Genomic DNA, 14,166 nt, shown 5'->3' on the forward strand with positions numbered 1-14,166 from the left:
ATATGTGTGTATACATGTATACCTATATATATATACTTACATAAATATGCAAACACTTATCAGCATTTCTGTAGTTGTGATATGTTAAGGGTTAACAGATGCTTAAATAAAATTATCTGTCAAGTTCTTTGCAAATCTTCAATAAAAAAAAAAGAAAAGAAAAGAAAAGAAAAAAGAATTAAGGCCCAGACTGTCTCCAAATCAAGTAAAGGCTTTTTGAGATTTATGGCCTCAGCAGGTAGGCTCTTTGAAGGAGGTAGCAACCCACTAGAGCAAGGTTTATATAAGGAAGGGAGAGAAAGAAATAACAGAAGTGGGTAAAGAAGGGAAATTGGGCAATCTCAGATAAGGATGGGCAGGGGAAGAATCCTTGTCATTTGGTATCTCAATTAGGATATGAAGAGGAAAAGTCCTTCCTAGAATGAGAGTCAGGCACAGGTACTGATACCTAAACCAGGTAGATCAAAAACTGAGAAAGAAAATTATAGACCAATTTCCTTAATGAATATTGATGCTAAAATCTTAAATAAGATATGAGCAAAAAGACTTCAGAAAATCATCCCCAGGATAATACACTATGATCAAATAGGATTTATTCCAGGAATGCAGGGCTGGTTTAATATTAGGAAAACTATTAGTATAATTGACCATATTAATAATCAAATTAATAAAAACCATATGATCATCTCAATAGATGCAGAAAAAGCATTTGATAAAATCCAACATCCATTCTTACTAAAAACGCTTGAGAGTATAGGAATAAATGGACTATTCCTTAGAATAATCAGGAGCATATATTTACGACTGTCAGTAAGCATAATATGCAATAGAAATAAACTGGAACCTTTCCCAGTAAGATCAGGAGTGAAATAAGGTTGCCCACTATCACCATTACTATTCAATATAGTACTAGAAACGCTAGCCTCGGCAATAAGAGCCGAGAAAGAGATTCAAGGAATTAGAGTAGGAAATGAGGAAATCAAACTATCACTCTTTGCAGATGACATGATGGTATACTTAGAGAACCCCAAAGACTCTGCTAAAAAGCTATTAGAAATAATTCAGAATTTTAGCAAAGTGGCAGGATACAAAATAAATCCACATAAATCCTCGGCATTTTTATATATCACCAACAAAATGCAACAGCAAGAGATACAAAGAGAAATTCTATTCCAAACAAATGTTGAGAGTATAAAGTATTTGGGAATCCATCTACCAAAGAATAGTCAGATATTATATGAGAAAAATTACAAAACACTTGCCACAAAAATAAAGTCAGATTTAAATAATTGGAAAGACATTCAGTGCTCTTGGATAGGCCGAGCGAATATAATAAAGATGACAATACTCCCCAAACTAATCTGTTTATTTAGTGCTATACCAATCAGACTCCCAAGAAACTATTTTAATGACCTAGAAAAAATAACAACAAAATTCATATGGAAGAATAAAAGGTCGAGAATTGCAAGGGAACTAATGAAAAAAAAGTCAGATGAAGGTGGTCTAAGTGTACCTGATCTAAAGCTATATTATATAGCAGCAGTCACCAAAACCATTTGGTATTGGCTAAGAAATAGACCAGTCGATCAGTGGAACAGATTAGATACAAAGGACAAAAAAGGGTACATCTATAGCAATCTAGTCTTTGACAAACCCAAAGATACCAACTTTAGGGATAAAAATTCATTATTTGAAAAAAACTGTTGGGAAAACTGGAAATTAGTATGGCAGAAATTAGATATGGATCCTCATTTAACACCATATTCCAAGATAAGATCAAAATGGGTCCATGATTTAGGCATAAAGAATGAGATCATAAATAGATTAGAGGAACAGAGAATAGTCTACCTCTCAGACCTGTGGAGGAGGAAGGAATTTATGACCAGAGGAGAACTAGAGATCATTATTGATCACAAAATAGAAGATTTTGATTACATCAAACTAAAAAGTTTCTGTACAAACAATACTAATGAAAACAAGATTAGAAGGGAAGTAACAAATTGGGAAAATATTTTTATAGTTAAAGGTTCTGACAAAGGTCTCATTTCCAAAATATATAGAGAACTGACCCTAATTTCTATGAAATCAAACCATTCTCCAATTGATAAATGGTCAAAGGATATGAACAGACAATTCTCAGATGATGAAATTGAAACTATATCCACTCATATGAAAGAGTGTTCCAAATCACTACTGATCAGAGAAATGCAAATTAAGACAACTCTGACATACCACTACACACCTGTCAGATTGGCTAAGATGACAGGAACAAATAATGATGAATGTTGGAGGGGATGTGGGAAAACTGGGACACTGATACATTGTTGGTGGAGTTGTGAAAGAATCCAGCCATTCTGGAGAGCAATTTGGAACTATGCCCAAAAAGTTATCAAACTGTGCATACCCTTTGATCCACTATTGCTGCTATTGGGCTTATATCCCAAAGAAATACTGAGGAGGGGAAAGGGACCTGTATGTGCCAAAATGTTTGTGGCAGCCCTTTTCATAGTGGCTAGAAACTGGAAGATGAATGGATGTCCATCAATTGGAGAATGGTTGGGTAAATTATGGTATATGAAGGTTATGGAATATTATTGCTCTGTAAGAAATGACCAGCAGGAGGAATACAGAGAGGCTTGGAGAGACTTACATCAACTGATGCTGAGTGAAATGAACAGAACCAGAATATCGCTGTACACTTCAATGTTGTATGAAGATATATTCTAATGGAAGTGGATATCTTCAACATAAAGAAGATCCAACTCACTTCCAGTTGATCAATGATGGACAGAATCAACTACACCCAGAGAAGGAACACTGGGAAGTGAATGTAAATTGTTAGCACTACTGTCTATCTACCCAGCTTACTTACACCTTCGGAATCTAATGCTTAATGTGCAACAAGAAAATTGGATTTACACACATATATTGTATCTAGGTTATATTGTAACACATGTAAAATATATGGGATTACCTGTCATGGGGGGAGAGAGTGGAGGGGGGGGGGATAATTTGGAAAAATGAATATAAGGGATAATGTTATAAAAAAATTACTCATGCATATATAATGTCAAAAAATTTATAAATAAAATTTTAAAAAATAGAATGAGAGTCAGGATGTAGCAGCTGAATATGCAAGGTAAAAAGTCCTGTTGTAGAGTCAGGATTCGCAGTGGGGGCAACAGCTAAGATTCCACCAAAAAGAAGGACCAAAAAAATTTTACATGGATTTTCCAGATCATGAGTGCATAGCCCTACATCATATGGATCATACACTGTTTAGCCCACATCAAAGCCAGGATCTCTAGGTCATAGATTGGATAAAGGGCCTTGCTGTCATCCTAGCATCTGGCAAATGCCAGTGGTTTCATGTGATCATCACTTTCTTGGTCCAGGACTTAGAATCCCTGTTTCTGTATACAGAACAAGATTTGTTTGGATCTCCATAGTCCACCATTAGTGCAGGTATATGAGGCAAGATTTGTTTACATCTGTCTGTCCATCAGTTTTGTTGCTTTATAACTTTATACTTCCTGTCTTTCAGTTTCTATGCTATCAGATGGAAAAGGCTTATTAGGAATTGTAGGTAAGGGGACCTGTGACTCCTTGACCTGTCCCCACCTCCTTTTCCAAAAGCTGTTCCTTAAATTCTCAATTTCTTCACCACCAAAATTGTATTCTTTTCTTAAGTGCTCATAACCTAAATAAATATGGTCATCTTCTCCAATTATATCAGAAATTCTGCCATTTTTACTTTCTTTTAATGATGATGTTTCCATGTCAGTCTGGTTTACCCTTTACCTCTGTATCTCATTACTTTTCCTGTTACAAATATCCTTTCCACATCATGAGGATTAGGACACAATGCCCCTGCAGTCTGGAAAACCTATGTAAAATTTTTTGGTTCTCCCTTCATACCAGAGAAGAAGTCAATTATTATGGTTATTAAAAGATACAACATGCTGATATTATACAATACCATACATATATCTTATGCATTTCTGAGTTTCTAGACTTTTCCTATGTCATCTGAATTCCACAAAACTCTCCCAAAATTTCCATTTAATTTCTTATTTCAGCCTTCCCTATATCAGAATCATGGAAGGGATAATTTTAGAATGGATTTGCTCCTAGGTAGGTCCACTTCTCATGAGATTTTTTTTATATATATATGTAAGTTTTGTTAGCTATTTCCCTGCTTAGTTTTTTTGGCCCATGAAGAAACAAATGTTCTTGAGATGAAGCTTTTTCTCTGATCTTTTCCATTAGTTCATCATCAGTGATCAATGTCACTCATTTGTTATTTTGCTGTTTAGTGCTATCTTCAGCCTATCAGTCCTTTGGCCACCTGTTAATATTTTCTATATCGTGAGAAATTATCCTTTCCCACACTATTCTTTTCCACTCACTAAATTTATGTCCACCAGTGCCCCAAATTGGGATGGTGACCCTTTATTGGAGGATACTCTCAGTCTCTCAAAGTACCATCTTCACTGGTTTATCTAGGAACCATAAAATGTGCCAAAATAATTTAAACATTCTAGATCCACGATACAGGGTTTCTCAGATGCTCAGATGTAGGGTCTCTATCAGTTAATCCAATACAAATCTGAGTCCCACCAGCCTTTTAGCTCTTCTCTTGCCTCTTTAGTCCTGATCTCTACTAGAGGCCTTAAGTCAATTTCTGAGAAAGTCTTTATGTGGCATCTTTTTGCCATCTCTGCCTCAGTATCTGGACTTGGGCAGATTCAGAGGTCCATTTTGACCTCATTTTGAAGTCTTGGTAAATCCTCTCTCTAACAAAGCAGAACTAGCTTTGCACCTAGTTCCCCTCACCACAGCATTGACTTAGGGAAGGTAGCCACCGTTTTGCTAAGCAGAAGTAAGGCTTTCAACAGTGACAGAAAGCATACAGGCTTGGTATCATTTACGTGTGAACAGTCTAGCCTGTATCTGATCTATCATTTCTCCGACTCAAAGGGAGGATTGTAGACTAATAACCAGACACTGTCATCTATTTGCCTTTTTCTGTTATGTTTGAGTATTCAGCTGGGTCTGGTAATATATAAAACATATCTTTATATGGGTAATCCTAATGTCCCTCTTCTCTTTTGCATTGTACTTAAATATTGATAACCACTCCTCCATATAAATAATGATGAAATATTCTATACACCTCCCTAAGGAGAGTTGAAGAACTCAGAATACAAGATGAGACCTATATTTTTGGTAATGGACAATTTGTTTTGGTCAACTGTACATGTTTTGTTTTTCTTTCTCTTCCTTTGTTTTTCTGTAGTTCTAAAACTTGGGAGAGTGGAAAAGGAGGAAAGCATAAGAAAATGAATTTTTACTGATTGAAAATATATTAAAATTTTAAAAAAAATTTTTATTAAAAAACTCATACACGAGGCCTAATCCTTAGTCCCTTATGAATATTAACATTAACAAAGTGATCGTTTGTTCTAAGAATCATGCTCAGAAATTCATTATTTCAATCTCTAATTCCAGTATTTAGCCAATAATCAAAGATTAGTTCAAAATCAACCAAACAATTCAAAGCAACATGCAAATATACTTACATTATATGAAGCAACTAATATTTTTGCTTTAGCATCATCATTTAGCAAATATTAATAGCCACACGAAGGGAAGGAGTGGAATAGGAAAATCCGTTCGAAGCTAATTTGGTGATAAAGTTGGAAAAAATACAGAAATAAAAATTAAAGTATATATGCATTCATCAGAGAAAACATCCTAATTTTTTTCCTCCAGAATGAGGTTCCCATTTGAAGCCCCTAGGAGTCGCTAGAGACCTCAGCATAAAATTATTTTTTTTCTTAGTCTAGACCGTTGAGCAAAGTACTTCTGGGTTCCTGCTATTTCAGGGACATTATTAGAGCTGATTATTCGTGAAAGATAATCAAACTTAGAACTCTGATGCTAGAAAAGAATTTTTTTCTGTAATCACTGAGCAGAAATTGGCCTATCTGCCCTGTAAGGATACTGTAAAATTCCAGCTAGTCACTACATATTTCCCTCTTACCCATACTCACTAAAAACACTCACTCAAAAAGAGAGAAAATTAACTTTATCTAGAGACAAAATTTTTTTATCAAAGTACAAATAACAAGGAAACAACACTTAACCTGCCTTTTCATTCTCTATTCATCAACCCTGGCCCCATGCCCAGTGGGAAATTCCCAAAAGCGAGCGTGCCAGTTTGCCAGGCAGTGGGTGATGAAGCGGGGGAGAAAAACACTCGGGAGTGGATAAAGTTCGCCAGATAATAAGCGGTGCCCTAGGCAGGCACAATTGGGCAAGTTTAATTCTATCAGATCACTTCCTAAAAAGAACAGTGAGCAGGGCAAGTCTCCAATCTAGAAGTCTGGAGTAGGAACATCCTCCACTTGCAGTTAGTTCCCCCTGTCCTCCTACCATCTATCTGCACCTCTGTCCCCTTTCCACACAGGACTTCAATGTTTCTGGACTCTCTGTCTCAATGGCTGTATCATTCAGCCCACTTTTAGTTCGGAAAAACTTCTCTTAGCAGCAGTTCATGTGGATTGTCAAATGACTTAATTGGGGGGGAAAAGTGCCTCCCTTATCCAGTGTCTAAAATTCCACCAAAGGGACCTGTATGTGCAAGAATGTTTGTGGCAGCCCTCTTTGTAGTGGCCAGAAACTGGAAAGTGAGTGGATGCCCATCAACTGGAGAATGTCTGAATGAATTGTGTTATATGAATGTTATGAAATATTATTGCTCAGTTATAAATGACCAACAGGATGATTTCAGAGAGTCCTGGAGAGACTTACATGAACTGTTGCTGAGTGAAATGAGCAGAACCAGGAGATCATTATATACTTCAACAACAATACTGCATGAAGATGTATTCTGATGGACGAGGCTTTCTTCAACAATGAGAGGATGCAGATCAGTTCCAATTGTTCAGTGATGAAGAGAGCCATCTACTATATAGCATTCTTACTCTTTTTGTTGTTGTTGTTTGCTTGCATTTTATTTTCTTTCTCCTTGTTTTTCCAGTTTGATTTAATTTTTCTTGTACAGCAAGATAATTGTATAAATATGTATGCATATATTGGATTTAACATATATTTCTACCATGTTTAACATATATTAATCTACTTGCCATCTAGGGGAGGGAGTGGGGGAAGGGAAGGGAAAATTGGAACATCAGGTTTTGTAGGGGTTAACATTGAAGAATTATCCATGCATATGTTTTGAAAATAAAAACCTTTAATAAAAAAGGAAAAATAAAATAAAATAAAATTCCACTATACCTGATCTATACCTGATCCATTAATGGATGTTTTGGGTTAAGCATATTACCTCTATGTCTCCTTTTAAAAATGCACTACTCTCCCTATATCTTCCTCTCTTATCTCCAAAAAAAAGGAAGATCATACTGTCATAATCAGATGCTTTCATCTAGAATATAGGAGTCTGGGGCATGGGAGGCCACTGGGCATGGGGTGAGGGTTGATGGATAGAGAATGAAAAGGCAGGTTAAGGGGAAACCATGACATATTAAACCAAATGCTCAATTTTGGGGGATAATTTTTCTTTAGAAGACCCAGATCCTCTTTTGACCCCTCTGAAAAAAAATCATTTGGGAAGAAAAAAAGGAGACAGATTCTGTGACCTCTCAATAGATAAGCTTTTTCAGAGGCATGAGAGAGGGCTGTCTTTCCTACTTTTTAAGATCACTGAAGGGATTCCATGTATGGAAAAAGTATGGAAGGAGCCAAGACTAGAAAAGAACTGAGCTCAGAATGAGATTAAGTTGAGAGTCAAAGTGAAAGTATATTTCTTGTTTTCTGGGGAAATGTACTACTGAATTTACAGAGTCTGGGATATATGGTCAGGAGCCAGTGCCAGCTCCAAATCAAAGCTTAGGAAGTTTATTGAGGTCACTAAGAAAAATCCCCCTCACCACAACCTACAATGTTCCATGAGCAAATCTGGGAAAACCCCTGGGACTGGCCTTTTCTATTTCTTAATGTCCTTAACTACAGAGGGAAAAGGCAGAGGAAGGAGCTGACTGGATTATAATAATATGCCCAGGGAAATGAGGTTCATGACCCCATTGTGCTTATTGATCAAAGATATTAGCCCTATGACATCCTTGCTCCCTAGAGCAAAGGAGTCAAAGGTTCTGCTTTCAGCCTATCCTGTGGCTTAAAGAGACATCCAGGTATAAAACAAAGAGCCTTGGATTTAGAGTCAGAGGACATAATCTCAGGTTTAGCTTGGCTGCTTATTGCAAATCCCTTTTCTTATGAGTTTCAGCTTCTTCATCTATAAAATGATTGGGCTTGGACGCCATGATTCCCAAGATCCTTGTTGGTTCTAAATCCTCTAAATGATCTAGGAATGTTCTGTGATCTATATGGAAGGGGCCCTAAAGGAGAAGAGAGTTGTTGAATGAGTGATGTGGGTCTGGAAGTAGCAGTTAGGAGACAGGGCCTTCAGGCCCCATGTGCTTGGATGTGAGAGAAGGTACAGGTAGTACTAAAGATAGAGGCCAGGCTTCTACAGGGAGTATGGTATCTTTGGTTTTAAGAAGGGGGGGGGGGCAGCTAGGGAGCCCAGTGGATAGAGCTCTGAAGTTCGGAGGGCCTGAGTTTAAATCTGACCTCAGACACTTAACTCTTCCTAGCTGTGTGACCCTGGGCAAGTCACTTAACCCCAATTGCCTCAGGGGAGGAAAAAAAAAGAGGAAAAGAATGTAAGAAAAGGTCCAATGTGAAGGGTAGACTTCTGAAACAGGAAGTCTGGCATTAGGGAGTAGGAGGATCCCCAATTGTGGGAGGATAATCCTCACAGACTTAGAGCTAGAAGGAAATTTACAGATCATACAAGTCCAGGTCCTCTTCATATGAATTTTCAGAACTTGACTTTTTATTTTATTTTTTCATAGTAATTGATGTGAGTTGTGATCCCTTTAAGAAACTAGCCCTTTCAGATTAATTTATTCCTTTCCGATTCCCACCCCCTCCTAGCTGATGCGTTATTAATTCAAGAAGCTAGGATCTTTGATTCACAAATCCTGGTCAAAAGCACCCCTTTGAATTCCAATAGGAGATATCCCAGCTCTCACAACTCCCACCCAGATCTGAGCCAGCTTGGGACTCCACTCATGGCCTCTTTAGCAAAATCTCTCATTATAAAAGAGGCAAGCTGGAGCCCTCTCTTTGCAGAGGTTCCTAACACGGCAGCCTTATGCCTGCCATGCCAAAGGGGCTCTGACTAGTGGAACACTAGTTCTGGTGCCCTCTTATCTCTACCTTCAATTTTACTAACTAAACTTTAACTTTACTTCCAAACCCCATAATAAGCCTCTTTTATTCATCTAGGTTTTCGGGTCTGTAAATTCCTTTACGGGGGATCCTATGCCTCCACTAGACCTCATTTAACTCTGTATTCTTGTGCTGAATTCAAAGGGGTTGCAGGGGAGCTCTATTTGACTCCCTGTACCCTGAACCTGTCACTAGACCTCAATTAAACCCTACTTTCACTTAAATGCCCCAATTCTAGACCTCATCAGTAATCATAACTTCTGTTTATTTTATTCATTATGTTTATTTTCCCCAGTTATACATAAAAACTTTTTTTGTTATAAAGGTGATGAGATTTAGAATGGCTCTTTTATAGCTAAAGGGTCTTGTGGGTGGTGTCCCAAATTGGCCCAGATCTGGGTGGGGGTTGTGAGAGCCAGGATCTCCTATTGGAATCCAAAGGGGTATTTTTGACAGGATTTGTGAACCAAAGGGCCTAGCTTCTTGAATTGATAACGCATCAATTCAAGAGGAGGGGCTGGGAATCGGAGAGGAATAAATCAATCTAAAAGGATTAGTTTCTTAAAGGGAGTACAGCCCACATCTAAGGTATATTCATTTTCCTCGTATTTCCATACTTATCATATTGGGAGAGAAAAATCAGAACAAAAGGGAAAAACCACAAGAAAAAAAAAGTGAAAATGGTTTGTGTTAATTCAGTCTCCATAGTTCTCTCTGGATGCAGATGGTATTTTCCACCCAAAGTTTATTGGGATTGCCTTGGACAGAACCTGTCTTTTAAAAAAAAAGGTGACTGCATTCCAATATAACTGGTTTTGTTTGTAATCATACATAATTTATTTTATGCATTTTAAAACATCACTCTAAGGTACATAACACAAATGAGATTAAGAATTCCTGGTCTAGTCAAGTCGATCCATTTTACAGATGAGATTACAGAAGATCACACAAGTAGTAAGTGGCTGGTGGGGGATTCGGACTCAGGTCCTCCCATTCCAAATTCAGCCCCCATTCCCCTGCCTGGCCTGGCCCCGGCCTGCTCTGCTCCTGTGGGAGCTGCCTGGGAATGGGGCTCAGAGAAGAGAGCCACCCTGGTCCTTGGGCGACCCGAGGGCCTGCTTAACGGGCCGTTCAGGCCGGAGGTCTCTGGGCCGTGGTCCTCATGCTCACGGGGACACGGTCGGGCCTTTCCTACCTAGGCTCACAGGAACAGCCTTCGCCTTGGGGAACAAATGTCCTGACCGAGCATAAGCCCCGTCCCGAGGGGCCGAGCCCAGCCCGCGGAGGGGGAGGTGGGGAGCGGCCAGCTTTCCTAGCGGTCAGCTTAAGGAGCATTGTGAAGTTAACCCTGTGCCTGGAACTGTGTCAGGAAAGGCAGCTCAGCTCCCGCACTGTCCGGCGAGGGGCTGGGACACCGCCTGGAAAGGGAAACGACGTTAAAGGCAATCTAAAATAAATGCCGGATAATTGACGGGGGTGGACGAGGCAGGCGCTGGCAGCTGGGGGAGGGCGGATCACGAAAGGCCTCCAGTAGGAGGTGGCATTTGAGCGGAGCTTTGAAGGAAATTATCTTTCCTTTCCTTTGGTTTCCATGGGAATCAGCTCAAGGGGAAAGTCGGGGGTGTTTGCTGTAGGCAGGTGCTGGGTGCTTTTTAAGTTGAGTCAAGTTGGGTGTGTAGGTGGCAGGGGAGGGGAGGAGGGGCACAGTGAAGTGGTGTGGGGGAGGGGAGAAGAAGGGGAGAAAGTGGGGAGAAGGAGAAGAAGGAAGAAGGGAGGAAGGAGAGGAGGGGCTGTATGAAGTGGCATGGGGGAGGGGACAGGACACCCAAGAAAAATCTGTTAAGGGCTTTTGCAATGCTTGATCTCCCCTGGGACATCTCCATCCACTTGTAGCTGGAAGGAAGGAGGAATGGAAGGAGGGAAGGAAGGAGGGAAGGAAGAAAGGAAGAAAAAGAAGGGAGGGATGGAGGAAGGTAGGGAAGGAAGGGAAGAAAGGGAAAGGAAGGAAGGAAGGAAGGAATGGAGCAAGGAAGAGAGGAAGGAAAAGACCAGACACCTGCTATGTGCCAGGCACTGTGCTCAGTGATTTACAAATATTATCTCATTTGATTCTCACAACAACCCTGGGGAGTATGGACTATTAACATTCCTATTTTCCAGTTGAGAAAACTGAGGCAGACAAAACAGAGTAACTTGTCCATAGTCACACAGCCTATAAGTGTTTGAGATTGGATTTGAATCTGGATCTTCCTAAATCAGTTGCTGCCCTTTGTTCTTGAAGAAGACCAAAATGTTATCACTGTTAGAGTCTTGTTATAGTGTGTCTGACTGTGGCTGATCAGACCAATAGGAGCTCAGAGTGCTCTGCCACAGGTCACACTACAAAGAGTCCCTATGAACATTTGGGGTGGTTTCCCTAACTTTGCACAATCTCTTCTGAGCTAACTAAGTTCTGCTTTGCTCTTAGAGCACAGCATCTTCTCTGATGAGAGCATGCCATGCTGAGCATCCTTTGCCAGTGATGTGTCATACAATGGATTCTAAAGTTTTTGAGAGACGCTGAGAGGGTCCTTAAGTCGCTTTTCCGGACCTGCTTGTGCTAAGGCGAGCACTTTGTTCATTGTACTACCTGGCTGCTAAGGGTCAGGGGCCAGTTCCCTGAGTGGAGGTTCATGGGGAATACACCTTGTATAGTTAAAGGTTGTCCTGAATGGCTTTCAATGCCCATTTTTGCTCTAATCTAAGATTCCATTATTTCCCCAAGATCACACCACTTTATTATACTGGGCAGAGATTCTGGCTTTCCCAGGCTAGTGAGCCCAGGATGAAAGCTCAGAGTGGAGCCCAACCAGGAGCCCAGAAGGACCTTGGACAAAAGTTGCTGATTCTAATCCCATAATACCTCTTCCCTCCAAGCTTTGCCTTTGGTAACCTTCCCCTGGATGATTTAAATGTAGATTACCTCAGGCTTAGGTGGGGCTGAAGGGCCTCTCCTGGCCTGGCAAGAAAGTATCCTGTACATTTTACTAGCAGACCTCTAGATTGGCTATCAGTTACTTTTTTTTTTTTTTTTTTTAATCAATCCTGTGTTTCAGGGACCACACCCGAAATTCCTTCTAGTAGAGGGTGTCTTTACCCTCAGTTTATCCAATCTGGCTCTATGACACCTCCACCCATTTTTAGAGTGCCTATTTGTAGCAATATTTACTTAAGCCAGAATTCTCTCAATTAATTATTCAACTCACACCTATTTGCTTGTAATGGCATTAACTAAAATCTGAAATCATTTAGGGAGTGCTTCTTGTCAGGATCTAAGTGGCACAGGCAGGCTGGACAGATGAGGAAGTTCCGTCTGGGGAAGTGGGTCGTGTACATCCAATTTATCAAACCCATTTCCTTTATGAAGTTCACTGTGTTTCTTCCAGATTTCTAAATGGAACTTTATTACAATAGGAATTCATCTTAACAAGACTAGGCATGAATAATTTTCCATCTCACCCACCTAAAAAGAAATAAAAGACATTCCCAGTTTGGAGGTAAGGATAAATTTGGTTGACTATAATAAAGTGCTATAGAAGAGTTGAGAGCTCTCCAGGTCTATGGAAGTCAGCTGCAGAGAACAGCTCATCGCTGCCTTCTTTATTAGATCATGTCCTCAGAAGCCATTGTTCCAGTATCTGTTTGGGTTTGAGTTTGAACTTCTGCAACCATCCCAGCTCTTTAGTGGAGAATTTTTGTATAACACTGACTCTCTTCCTCTTCCAGGGAGTAGTGATAGTCTAGCCTAGAGCTTTCTTACCTTTGGTGGGAATTCCCAAAGCTATTCTTCTCTTATCTCATTGCTCCAGTGGAAACAAGAACTGGAATTTCTGGGTTGGAGACCATGGAATAGTTCCCCCCTCCCTTAGGAGATATCCCTTTACTTCCACAGCCAACAGCCCTTTGGGCTGCTCCTCAGCTTTTACTGCAGAGTCCCTGAAAGTCAAGAGCTCTGTTTCCAGCTGATAAATGTGACATTCCTGTTTACTTCCAATTTTATCCTGGTAGTCCAACTTGGGCAGAACAGTCAACAAAAATTAGGGAATGTTGGGCTTGGTACTTCCTTTCCTCTCCCAAGCAACTTTTTCCAGTATCCACTGAGCAGTGCTTCCTGTCTGATAAAGAAGATTTTTCTATATATGATCAGGAGGGTTCTTGTACGTTGGAGCTATGTAATAGCCCACTATTCAATCACATTAGCCTCTATATTTGCACAATTTTTCCTCCAAGTCAGCCATGACATAAACCATGAAGCCATCTTGTTTTGTCTAAGTCCATCATAATAATACCAAATGTTGGAGATTACTATAATACCTGCACACTCTCTTTGGTCATGTTCCATTTGGGGATGAATTGAGGAATTGCAAGAATTTGATTTTTAAAATTTTTTTTCACTTTATAGTATTTTTTTCCAATTACATGTAAAGATAGTTTTCAATATTCATTTTTGTAAGATTTTGAGTTCCAAGTTCTTCTCCTTTCCTTTCACTCCTCCTCAGACAGGAAGCAATCCAATATAGGATATACATGTACAATCAAGTTAAACATATTTCCATATTAGTCATCTTGTGAAAGAAGAATCAGAACAAAAGGGGAAAAATCACAAAAAAGAAAAAAAAGTAAAAATAATATACTTTGATCTGCATTCAAACTCCATAATTTTTTTCTCTGGATGTGGATAGCATTCTCCATCACAAGTCTTTTGGAATTGTTTTAAATCACTATATGGCTGAGAAGAGCTATTATAGTTAATTGCAAATCTTTGAACAGTTAACAAAAAACAAAAGGTTGCTTTGCCCTAACCAA

Source organism: Sminthopsis crassicaudata, chromosome 2, assembly GCF_048593235.1.
Source record: "Sminthopsis crassicaudata isolate SCR6 chromosome 2, ASM4859323v1, whole genome shotgun sequence".
NCBI classification, from domain to species: domain Eukaryota; kingdom Metazoa; phylum Chordata; class Mammalia; order Dasyuromorphia; family Dasyuridae; genus Sminthopsis; species Sminthopsis crassicaudata.